The sequence below is a fragment of the Syzygium oleosum genome, unplaced genomic scaffold (genome assembly GCF_021117445.2).
Source record: "Syzygium oleosum isolate NSW1041296 unplaced genomic scaffold, Sole_v2.1 Sole_v2.17, whole genome shotgun sequence".
NCBI lineage: Eukaryota > Viridiplantae > Streptophyta > Magnoliopsida > Myrtales > Myrtaceae > Syzygium > Syzygium oleosum.
In genome coordinates this window covers 157,886-170,109 of record NW_026607501.1, presented here as the reverse complement: position 1 = coordinate 170,109, position 12,224 = coordinate 157,886, and the positions used below count along the sequence as shown (strand labels likewise).

Genomic DNA, 12,224 nt, shown 5'->3' with positions numbered 1-12,224 from the left:
TGAAAGACTCATGTCTTCACAAAGAAAACGACATCAATTAGATTCGCTGCACAAATCACGGGGTTCAGAGAGCTTCTCTTGTGCAGCTAAAAGAGGCATAAAATACCAAAAATCCATCTCTCAACATATATATGTATGTTGTCAGGTGAATGTGGCCTTCAAGAAGAATTTGAATCCAAATAGGAAAGTGTGTTGGGACTGATTTGGGTCGGGTAACACAGGCTGGAGACATAATTTAACAGTGGATACATCATCAACAAGCTCCGACGAAGGTGTGGACATAGTGGCAGGGTGGGACGGCAGTGATGGCGGTGGGATGGCGTCCGTGCTTGGACCCGAGAGAGAGAAACGATGAGTGGGGAGAGAGGGTTTTTCCTTCACTTGTTTTTTTACGCTTCATTATTTTGTTGTTTGGATCGTGTGCTTGAAGTAACATTTGGGCGATATTAGAGCATTTGAAGTAGTAAATGCCCAATCACGATTGCTAAAGGTATAATTCAAATTTGTGATCTCATGGAAAATAGTGTCACCCTTAACCACTAGGCTATCATGCTCAGCGGCTTCCTAAGGGTATAATTCTGCATTTAAATTTTCACTTTGGCCTGCCCACCACGAGAATTCCCCAAGACACTTCGTGTGCTAAGAATTTGTGACCAAGTCTCTTCGAATATGGCGTGCGCAACTTGGTTGACTGCATTGCGCTAACGCCATACCCCTACGTTGAGGTAGTCTGGGCAATAAGATTGAAAGTTCATCAAGCCTGACAGCTTCTGATGAATTCAAAGAGATTGGTTTTAGCAACATCTGGAAAGTTTTGTGAGATTTTTCTTCTTGGTCGACCTGGTGTTGCTCACAAAGTGAGTTCATTTAAACCAAACTGGTAGATCAATAGGCAGAACAAGAAAAGACATCTGAGAGTTTGATGCTAAGGAGACCTGTCCTTCTCGTACTCTATACTACACTCTCTCCTCATCTCCAGTTTCGTACTAACTCAAGCGCATGAGAGTTTTGAATGGTCCACAGCCAGGGGACTTTCTTTGGGATGCGCAGGTCGAAGACGCTCCAGATCTATTACTGACAAATTGAGAACCTGCCAGATTTGCCCATCGATATATCAGGAATGACAAAACATTAGAAACAACACGCCGAAAAATCTTGCGAAAACTTTGTATCACATGCAAATATACACGGCTCATTGACACGAAAGTACTTGTATGGGATGTAACAAGACAGGTTTAATCAAGTTTCAAATGAATACTTGGAGGTAAGAAGCAGTAGAACACATTATTTACGTTTTTTCAAAAGCAAAACGCAACTTTTTGCTTTGCCGCTAAAGTTTATTAACCTAATATGTAAATGATAAGCAGCAGTAAAACATATCATAGAGCTTGAGCTTTCTATTTTGTTATTGTACTTATTTGATGGTATCTGTGCAATGGAATAGTTCTTTTCCTGGTGCATATACAATACAAAAAGTCACTGAAGTTGTCTTTGTTTAATATAAAGTAAATATGTCAACAATTTTCTTGATGAAGAAGGCCTTAATTTTAACTACGGGTGATCAATTCCCAGGTGGCTGGTTCCCACCTAGGAACTGGGAATTGGCCCACCTAGTCCTAGAGCTAGACTGGATCGGACCGACCGATCCGGTTCAGTTTCTGAGCAGGCCAATGGAACCGGTTGCATGTTCTTTTGTTTTTTTAAAGCATATAGTCCATAATCCATTGCAGGATTCTATGCTACCATCCCACAAACTTCTAGTCCCTTCAACCATAGATTTCATTCAACTTTTTTCCTTATGAATTTTTGAATGATGACGCATCTATTTTAAAATTTCTCTTTGCTTGCCAAAACATTAGTGGGAAGATAGACCATGACTTTGCATTTAGTTCGCAAACATGGTCATCGAGGCGAGGGTTTGGCACTGATCAATTTGAAAATGAGATCTAGACACAGCATAAAAAATGGTGTACAAAGAACAACAAAAAAAAAAATAGAGTATTGGATATTTACCTCAACGAGATGTGATTGCGATCACGATCGGCCAAAATAAGAGCAAGAGAGGGAGGCAAGAGGTGAGACTCGAGACTCGAGATGAGACCCGCGAGATGGAAATGTCAAGCTCGAGCGAGGGGGAGACGTCAAGCTCGAGCGAGAGGGATGCGATTCAAGCGAGAATGTAGCATCTGAGAATCAAGCGAGAGAGTGTCAGAGAGAGTCATGATTGAGAGTTGAGCAAGACAATGACCGAGAATCGGGCGAGTGTAAGAGGGAAAAAGCAATTACGGTTTGTGAAAGAGGTGTGAAAGTGTGAACGATTAGGGTGTCTGCATGCGTGAGTGAAATGGGAGTTGTATGACTCGTGCGCGTCTGCGTGCATGAATGAAGTCTGCAATGGGAGATTGATTAAAGTTTTTTTTACAATGTTTAAGAAATACAAAAATTTTAAAATTTTAAAAAACTTTGGTCCAATCTGGGTGGGCGATATCCCTGGGAATTGCTCAAAACCAACCGGTCCAATCCGATTCGGGCGATCCATTTTGCTCTTCCCTAATTTTAACTCTTTTTCTTTTCTAAAAAGTTGCATGGTCATCTAGGATGGTAAAAATCATTGTTTAGCAATGTTCTTTTATCAGTCAGCGCAAAGCCCCAGTTCGCCACTCGAGAGGATAAAGGATAGGAAGAAGAGTCCCACGGTGCGCGCACTCCCTACAAGCTGTGGAAAGTAAAGTCAGAAGGCCCAGAAAACATGGCCATCTTCTCTCATCAACACGCTATTGGTGTCCGACGCCCATTCAATGCCAATTATGGAAATTTCAGAGGCTTGGACGCTATTAAAAGGACACGGTCACGTATCCTCCCCATGCATTTCTCGGTTATCATGGCTTCTAAGTCTTTCTCGTTGCTCATGCTTTGCTCAATCCTATCAATCACATTCCCCATCACTTCCCAAGCCTCTTTCAGGCCAAAGCCCTCGTCCTCCCGGTCACCAAGGACTCCTCGACTCTCCAGTACCTCACCGCCCTCCACCAAAGAACCCCCCTAGTCCCGGTCAAATTGACCCTCGACCTTGGCGGCGAGTTCCTCTGGGTTGACTGCGACCAGGGCTTCTCATCATCCACCTACAACCCGGTCCACTGCCGCTCAGCCGAGTGCTCGCAAGCCCCCGGGCCACCCTTCAAGTCCTGCAGCACCTGCCTCTCTAGGGCCCAGCCCGGGTGCAACAACAACACATGCTCGCTCACCGCAGATAACACCGTGATCCACTTCATCACCAATGCTGAGCTGGCTCGGGACGTCGTGTCAGCCCGATCCACCGATGGGTCAAGGGCAGGACGGGCTGTCTCAGTGCTCGGGTTCGTGTTCTCCTGCAGCTACAGTTTCCTCCTGGAGGGCCTAGCCAATGGGGTCAAAGGGATGGCAGGGCTAGGGAGGACCCGGACTTCACTTCCCTCCCAATTCTCAGCCTCCTTCAGCTTTGCCTGGAAGTTTGCCATTTGCTTGAGCCCATCCTCAAGCTCCAGTGGAGTGGCCTTCTTTGGTGATGGGCCCTATATGATGCTCCTTGGGATCGATGTCTCCGAGTCCCTCTCCTACACTTCCCTGATCACTACCCCTGTGAGCAACGTGCCAGGTCACGTGGCCAATCCCTCATTGGATTACCACATCGAACTCAAGTCCATCAAAGTCAACCGGAACCCGGTTCCGTTGAACTCGTCCCGCCTGGTCATTGACAAAGAAGGCTACGGGGGCACCAAAATCAGCACCGCGGACCCGTACACCGTGTTGGAGACCTCAATCTACAGGGCCGTGGTAGGGGCTTTCACTAAGGAACTTTCACAAGTCCTGAGGGTGGCGCCGATTAAGCCTTTTGAGTCATGTTTTGACTCGAGGAACATCTTGAGCACAAGGGCTGGGCCGGCCGTGCCAACGATCGATTTGGTGTTCCCAAGTACGGATAGGGAGAGGATTTGGTATTGGAGGATATTTGGGGCTAATTCGATGGTGCAAGTGAAGGAGGGTGTGCTCTGCTTGGGCCCTGTGGATGGTGGGTTGAATCCTTTGACTCCAGTAGTGATTGGAGGGCATCAATTGGAGAACCATTTGTTGCAGTTTGATCTAGACTCGTCAGCGCTTGGGTTCAGCTGTTCTTAGCTCTACAGGCAGACGACCTGTTCAAACTTCAACTTCACTACCAAAGCTTAGTGGGATCGATCCCATCGTGAGTTACTACTACTCGTTGATTAGTAAAAATCGTTTTGCCCTATTTCGATAACTATAACTTGTCTAATCGTTTCGAGAGATGTATAATAAATGTAGAAGGGTTGATAAGATCTTCTAGCATATGCATTCTTCGATGCCAAAGCTCGTTTACACACTTTGAAGTTGTCCTTGTCACGGTAGTTGGATGTGGCTATACTTTTCAGTTGATAAAGACGGGCAGTGGATGACGTGCAATTAGTATGGACGCTAACAAATTTTGTAATATGAGTCAAACATGAGAAGAATAAATTATTAAAGAAATCAATAAAAAAAAATAACTAAGAGTATAAGAGAGTTATGTGGTTCGGTACGAATGACAGTACTTACTTCATGAGAAAAGCTAACCACAAAAAATTCGCTAAACAATCAAAGAACTGTAAAGGCACAATCACTCAATTTGTTCTACTTCCACATTAGTTTCCTTCTCCCTAACCCTTTTGGGTGTTATACAGCTTTATTTCCCCTATCCTTTTTCATCATTTGCGTGTAAGTTTGGGAGTCTCCCCAAAATGAGGCCAAGTGAGCGATTCCCTTTGGTTCTGCCCTCTGAACTTTCCCCACCATAATCTCACACAACAACCTAATCCTTTTAGCCATTTCCATGGCCCTACCCACAAGAATATACTGACCTCATTGAATATCTCAACTTTTGGCTTTTTCCTTGCCCTTTTCTTTAATCTAAAACCCTAAAATTACCATTACATTACTTCTTTTTTTCCCCTGTCATACCCATGTTTTTTTCATCTGCTCTCCATCTTGTTCAAACCCAGCCTTCTCCTCCAGAGGCTCGGTGGTTACTACAGCTGTTCCTATTCTTATGTCCAGCGGGTGAACCCTACGTTGCCTTGGAGTGGACCTGCTCGCCCGTGGCACAATGGAAGGCAACAAAAGAGTTGAAGCAGCTCGCCTGGCCTCCCTCTGCAAAAGATTGGGGTGGCTATGGTCAAAAGATGATATAGAGACATGGGATGATGAAGCTCCAAAGGAAAAAGTAAACGAATGTAAAATTATTCCGGTGGGTAAGATACTGTCTAACCCATCCATTTAACTTTCAAGCTTCCCAAAACGCTATGAAAAAAACTTGGTGTGTTGATACTGTGGAAATTTCACAAAGGGAAATAGGGCTATTTGTGCTCAAATTCAGAAATGAGGGAGAGAAAAATAGGGTCTTGGAGAATGGTCCTTGGCTATTTTCAAATCATTTAGCTATTCTCAAACCACGGACTCCTGATACTCCCCTAAATTGTTATGATTTCACTACTTGTGCGTTCTGGGTTCAAGTGTTTGGTCTTCCTTTGGAGAGGGGTATGAAGGAGGCTATTCATAGAGCTATCCTAAATCTAGGGAGAGTTCTTGAGGCTAAAGTTGAATCTAAAGATAGGGCTTCACTTCGAGTTGGGAAAGCTAGAGTGGATATTAATATTCTGGAACCCCTTAAAACTAGAAAGCTAATTAAAATGGAAGGGAAGAATAACTGGTTAGATTTTCGTTATGAAAGGTTATCCTACTTTTGTTACTCGTGTGGAAGAATGGGTTATTACGCCATGTATTGCAAAGATTTTCCTTTCAATGAAGATAAATTGGAAAGGAAAGAAGATAGAATTTATGGTCAGTGACTTCGAGCTGAAGTGTCAGAATACAGCCCGTTTTGGAAAGCTTTTAATGAGAAACAGGAGAGGACAGATAAAGAGGAGGAATTTACTCCGGAGACACTAAGGATAACAACCCAACTAGTCCCCTTTGAGCCAAACAGCTGCTGCAAAGGTAAAGGCGTAGCGGAGATAAAAGATACAGCTATGATGAATGTAACACCAGGAATCTTGAGTAAACGAAACCTAAACGGAGTGATGGTCTTGTATAACAAAATGACACATGAGGCCGCTGGTTTTCTTCCAAACTAGGAAACTTAGGGTATGGAGAAGGGTTTGTCGAAGACTAAAAGGTTGAAGATCTTTTAGAACTCAAGGCTTATTCTTCTAAGAAGAAAAGGCAACATTTTTCCTCTATGGGCCAATAGCCAGCACATAAGACGTGATACATGAGACTAACCTGCTAGATACCCCGGTCATTGAAGTGGAGGGGTCTAGAAAATGGGCTTTGGTGGCTAGCCTTAATAAACCACTAAGTGACAATGACGCTCATAAACTGGAACTATTAAGGTCTGGGAAATAACCTAACAATTCATGCTCTTAGAACCCTCGTGGCTTAGGAAAAGCCCAATTTAGTGTTCTTAATGGAAACCAAAAATTAGGAGGGAGTGGTCCGGAAGATTCAAAAGAGGTTCAAATTTCCCTTCTGTTGTGTGAAGGGTCCAATAGGAATAGCAGGGGGTTTAGCGCTGTTTTGGAATGATATGGTGTCCCGCAATATAGTGAGACAAAATCCGGAGTTTATTTATATGATTTGCGATGAGGTGGAGAGTGGAAAAAAGATGCAAATTACCTGTCTATATGCTTCGATGTGTTATCAAAGCAAGTTACAACTATGGGAAGCGTTGAAAAACATTAGTTCATTTAACAACCTACCATGGATATGTGTAGGAGACTTCAATGAAGTTCTCTACCATTGGGAGAAGGCCGAGAAAAGGACTGTTGAATATTATAGAATGAACTCTTTTCGCGAGTTTCTAAATGATTGTTCCTTGATGGATTTTAGAGTAAGGGCTAAGCATTCACATGGATTAACAATAGAGAATGAGAGGAATTTATGAAGAAAAGATTGGATATGGTGGTATGCACCATGGATTAGAGATTGATGTTCCCAGAAGCTGAGGCTTACGCATTACCCACCATAGGTTCGGACCATTGCCCACTATTGTTGAATTTCAAGGTAGAGCGAGTCAATTGAAAAAAGGAGTTTAAATTTGAGACGTATTGGTTGGAGGATGAGGAATGTCGTACCGTGATTTCTGATTCATGTGCATCTTCGGGTCTAAATAGTACTAACCTCTCTAGAAAGTTAAAGAGTATGTCTTTAGCACTCACTAAGTGGAGCTGGAAAAGATTTTCCCATGGCCATTAGAAAATTATTACCATGAAGCAGGAAATTTAGCAACATATGAATAATTCTTGTGGTTTTTTTAATAGGGAGCAAGTTTGCCACCTCCAAAAGGAAATTAAAAAGGCTTGGATACAGGAGGAAATATATTGGGGCATGAGGCCTAGAATCAATTGGCTTAAATGGAGGCACCTACTATCCAATGTAAGTAAAGAAACAGAATAACTATGTTGCAAAGCTCAAATGGTACTTGGCTGAGGGCCCAAACTAGATTGAAGGAGATGACGGTGGAGTATTTTGAGAAATTATATCAATCAGTTGGGTCTCAAGACTTCTGACTAGTGTTATCACAATGTCCGCGTGTGGTGTCAAAGGATATGAATGACTATTTAGTGGCTGAGGTAACGACGGAAGAGTTACAAGAAGTGGTTTTCCAACTTGGGGCTTCCAAAGCTCCTTGTTCGAATGGCCTCAATGGGTTGTTCTACCAACACCACTGGGCGATTTTAAAGGAAGACATTTTCAATGCAACAAACGACTTCTTCGTTTCCAGGAGGATGGAACTAGATTTAAATCGGAATATTATTTCCCTTATACCCAAATCACCCAATTCTAAAACACTTGAACAGTTCTGTCCTATTAGCCTGTGTTACTTTATCTACAAGATTATCTCCAAGGTGATTGCTAATCGACTAAAGCCTTGGCTATCAAATCTTATTGTACCAGAGCAAAGTGTGTTTGTGAGTGGGAGGCAAATTCAAGATAATATTCTAGTTGTGCAAAAGGTGCTCCACCATCTCAGAATTAGAAAGAGAAAGAGGAAATTTCAGGCTGTTTTAAAGGTAGATATGCAAAAAGCCTACGACCGTGTAGAATGAGACTTTTTAGAGGCTTGCACTATCAAATGAAGTCAATTGCCAGTGGAGTTTCAATGTAGGTGGGGTTTCACGCAAGGTGGGTTCATTGGATTATGGAGTGCGTGACTACGATTTCCTTCGGTGTTAAATTCAATGGAGAACCATCAAGGTATTTTCAACCTTCGAGGGGTCTTAGATAGGGAGACCCACTCTCACCTTACCTCTTCATTTTGGTGGCCAATGTGCTCTCCACACTCATTAAGAACGTCATTGGTATGGAACATATTAGAGGTATTCAGCTCAACAGGTGGTGCCCTACACTTTCTTGTCTATTTTTCCCGAATGACTCTATTTTCTTCTTGAATGGGAAGTTACGGGAATGTCAAAACTTAGGCTAATATTCTAAATCAATATTGTATGGCCATGGGACAAGCTATTAACCTAAACAAGTCTGGCATCTTTTTTAGTAGGAACTGTCCTCTAAGGCTGAAGGAAAACTTGGCTAGAGAGTTGAGACTGCATTTAGTCATCCAGATTTCTAATCAGGATAGGATAAGAAATACTGGGATTTTATTATACCCTATCTATTATTTAGTGAACTGCGGATTTAAAGTTGGATATTTTTATATCATATCCTATTTATTGTTTGGTAGAAACTGGATATCAATGTAAAGGACATATAGGCTCCTACGTAGTCTCCATGAAATAATATCGATCTTATCATCATAAATAACAAAAGTTGCACTTCCTTTTGTCGATATGTTTATGAGAGCAGTAATTTTTTTTTTTCAAACTTGTGTCAGAAATTAATTAAAGAGCCAAAAGAACAATTGGTATTCTTGAAGCAATGGATTAATAAGGTTTACTACTATGATGCAGTCACAAATTCACAATCCCCAAAATTTTCACTATCACCTTCCATAGTAGAAGAAATTCATCGTCGGCATTTTAGCAATAATGATCATATTTCTACATGTGCAACACATCCTTTCCCCACAAGATGTCGTACACCAAAACGATTGTGATATGTACACTTTGAACACCTCAAGTTCAAAAATATATCCACATGCTCTTGGTTTGTACTACAATTTAGTCACATAACACAATCAGTATTTAAATCACTTGAAGAAAGTAAACCAAAGCATCGAGGGAAAGAAAACCCTAATAGACATTTCATCGAATAGATTACGTGCACCTGGTTAGAGAACAAGACCTGGGTAATTCAAACTCAGATTCACAACCTGACTCTATCTAGATCAATACACGATGTTTGCAATCGAAGTAATAAACTCAGACGAAGCAGAATTCAATCCTCGAAAAACACACAATACCTCATCTATTTTCCTCAAAACAGAGTTGTATATGAGATTCGATTTTACCCGGTTAATGAGCGAATCCGAGACTACAAATGGCAGCTTGAGAGATCAATTACCTCCTAGTTAGGAGAACGGAAAATAAAACAATAGAAATGTTTTCCTTCCGAAGCTTGAGTTTAAATGGTGAAGGAAAAAAGCTGCGATAAGATTGTTGAATTTCTGGAAAATGAAGAGCAAAATTCAGCAACAAAGATTTTGCGGATTGAAGCTTGAACTCGCCGGAGATGGAGCTTGAATTCGTAGGATTAGAGCTACGGAGAAGAAGACAGTTTGACTCTCGCTGCTTTCGTGAATTGTTTTCTTGAAGCTTGGATATGAGAGGAGTCGAGCGTGTGAACGAAGAGAGTGCATAGGGTTCTGTGAAAAATTGCTGGACAAGAGAAATCTTATCTGGGTCTATCCCACCTCCCCCTTGGGATTTTTTTATCCGCGCTATATCCCCTCTATATCCGACTTTATCATATCCTGAACACCCGCCAAACACAAGATAGGATATTCCCAACTTTTATCCGGACGATCAAACGCAACTTGAGGATTTCGATGATTGATAGGATAAGGAAATATTTGGGGATTCCATCAGGTTGGGGTGGCTCAAAGAAGGAGATGTTCGCTTGGATATTAAGGCAAGTGAACTCTAAAATAGAATAGTAGAATGAATCAATAATTTCCAAGGCCGATAAAGAAATCTTGATAAAATCGGTGGTTCAAGCATTTCCGCAATACGCCATGTCGATTTTTAACTCCCAGTGTATATTTGTAAGTTAGTGGAACGGAAAATCGCAGCCTTTTGGTGGAAAAGCTCAGTGGCTAAATCGAGTTTGCATTGGAAAAAATGGGAATTACTCAAAACAACAAAAGACTTGGGAGGGCTTGGATTCAAAGACCTAATTGCTTTCAACAAAGCAATGTTAGGCAAACAGGCGTGGAGGCTCCTCCAAAAACCAACCTTCTTTATGGAGTCAAGTTCTCAAAGGAATTTACTTTCCTAATAGGGACTTTTGGCGAGCGGAGAAAGGATCAAGGCCATCATGGGAGTAGTAGAGTATTTTAACGGGTGGGGACGCTATTCATCAGCAAGTACAGTGATATGTGGGAGATGGCAAGAAAGTACATATCAGAGAAGATAGATTGTTAGAGTAGGGAGATAATAGGAGGACCAATTCCTAGAGGAGAACCAAAGCTGGTGGCTAATTCTATAAATCAAGAGGAGAAAACATGGAACACTCAACTTGTGAGAAACAGTTTCGATGATCAAACAGTGAAGCAAATCCTATCAATACCGGTTAGACCCCAAGCAATATCAGACCAGATCATCTGTATAGGGACACAGATAGATAAATATGCAGTTAAAAGTGGTTACAATTGCTTAAGGGTGGCAGAACAAAACAACAGCCATATCTTAGCTTCCTCCTCTTTCCAAGTACCACGCAGCCTTTGGAGAGGCATATGGAAAATGAGAACTGCTTCCAAAATTAAATTTTTTCGTGTGGTCTCTTTGTCAAAATGCCCTACCCACGAAGGACAATCTCTTCCGAAAGAAAATCCCACCTGACTCGGTATGTGATTTGTGCCACGATGGCATCCCATAATGGACGGAGCATCTCCTTTTGCAATGTCCATGGACACGAGAAGTTTGGGCAAACTTGCAGCTTAGCATCCAAATTCCATTACAGGGTTTATCATGAATTAAAGTGTGGCTAGCAGATCTGGAGGTAGTTGCTTCGGTCCTCTGGCAAATGTGGAAGGCGTGGAATAATTTCACATTCAGGAAACTAAACCTAGATCCGGTGTTTACGGTGGATTCAGCGCTCGCCACCTCAAGAATCTCCTATTCCTGGGATCTGCAGACCACCAGCAGCACACATGCCTACAATGGTTCCTCCTAGACTTGGCTTCCTCTGAAAATTGAAACTCTGAAGGTAAATATAGATAGTGCTTACTTGATGTGAGCAGCGAAGGGAGTTGTGGCCTGTGTGTGCCGCGACCACAAAGGACGATTGATTGATGGCCACACCTGGAATGTCCAAGCTTTGTCATCTTTGCAGGTTGAGGAGCTGCCACTTTCTCAAACCCTCAACTTTTTGATTCAGAAAAGGAAAGAAACTAATAACATAATAGTCAAGTCAGACAGCCTGTTGGTAGTAAATGCGATACTCAATTCTAGTTCTGTTCCTTAGGAGATATGTGGATTTCTCTTTGACTGCACAGCTTTGCTCCAATCATTCACGAAACTCCAGATCCAGCATTGTAGAAGGGAGGCTAATTTTGTTGCTGACTAGGCTACAAAAGCTTACGAACGCAAGTATCTTCCCTCTAATTGGATTGTATCTCCTCGTCTTACTCTTTTGGATCTATTATGTTCGGAAGCCCATTTAGTGGGGCCATTTGTTTTTCCTAGTTAAATGAAAGCACTTTCGTTTTGACCCAAAAAAAAAATTTACTCAGTGTTTCCTAGCTGACCAAACCCACATTGTTTAGCCTCGCGTAAATGCTTGATAAAATAAGCCACATAGAATTACCTCGCTGTTTGAAACACGGGCAAAAGCCACAAAAAAACCCTAAACTTTACCCATCGTGACACATTAAATCTAAATATTTTTCTATGACAAAAAAAAAATCTCAAACCTGTATCTATGTAACACATTTATCCTCCATCAAAATCCTAAATTAGAACCATTAAAAATCTGTCTACATGAATGCCAGAAAGTAAATAGTGTTGACATGGCACCCA

The 12,224-nt window shown here is 41.9% G+C and overlaps 1 long non-coding RNA gene and 1 pseudogene across 1 annotated transcript; one reads left to right on the top strand and one right to left on the bottom strand.

Moving 5' to 3' along the window:
- The first annotated feature begins 2,881 nt into the window (after window positions 1-2,881).
- On the top strand, window positions 2,882-4,206 carry LOC130140305 (probable aspartic proteinase GIP2; annotated as a pseudogene).
- A 689-nt stretch (window positions 4,207-4,895) lies between these two features.
- On the bottom strand, window positions 4,896-11,526 carry LOC130140312 (uncharacterized). The gene is made up of 2 exons (XR_008818324.1): window positions 11,042-11,526; window positions 4,896-5,181 (listed from the first exon to the last, which is right to left on the bottom strand). It is a non-coding gene; the product is annotated as an uncharacterized LOC130140312 (long non-coding RNA).
- Window positions 11,527-12,224: the final 698 nt, after the last annotated feature.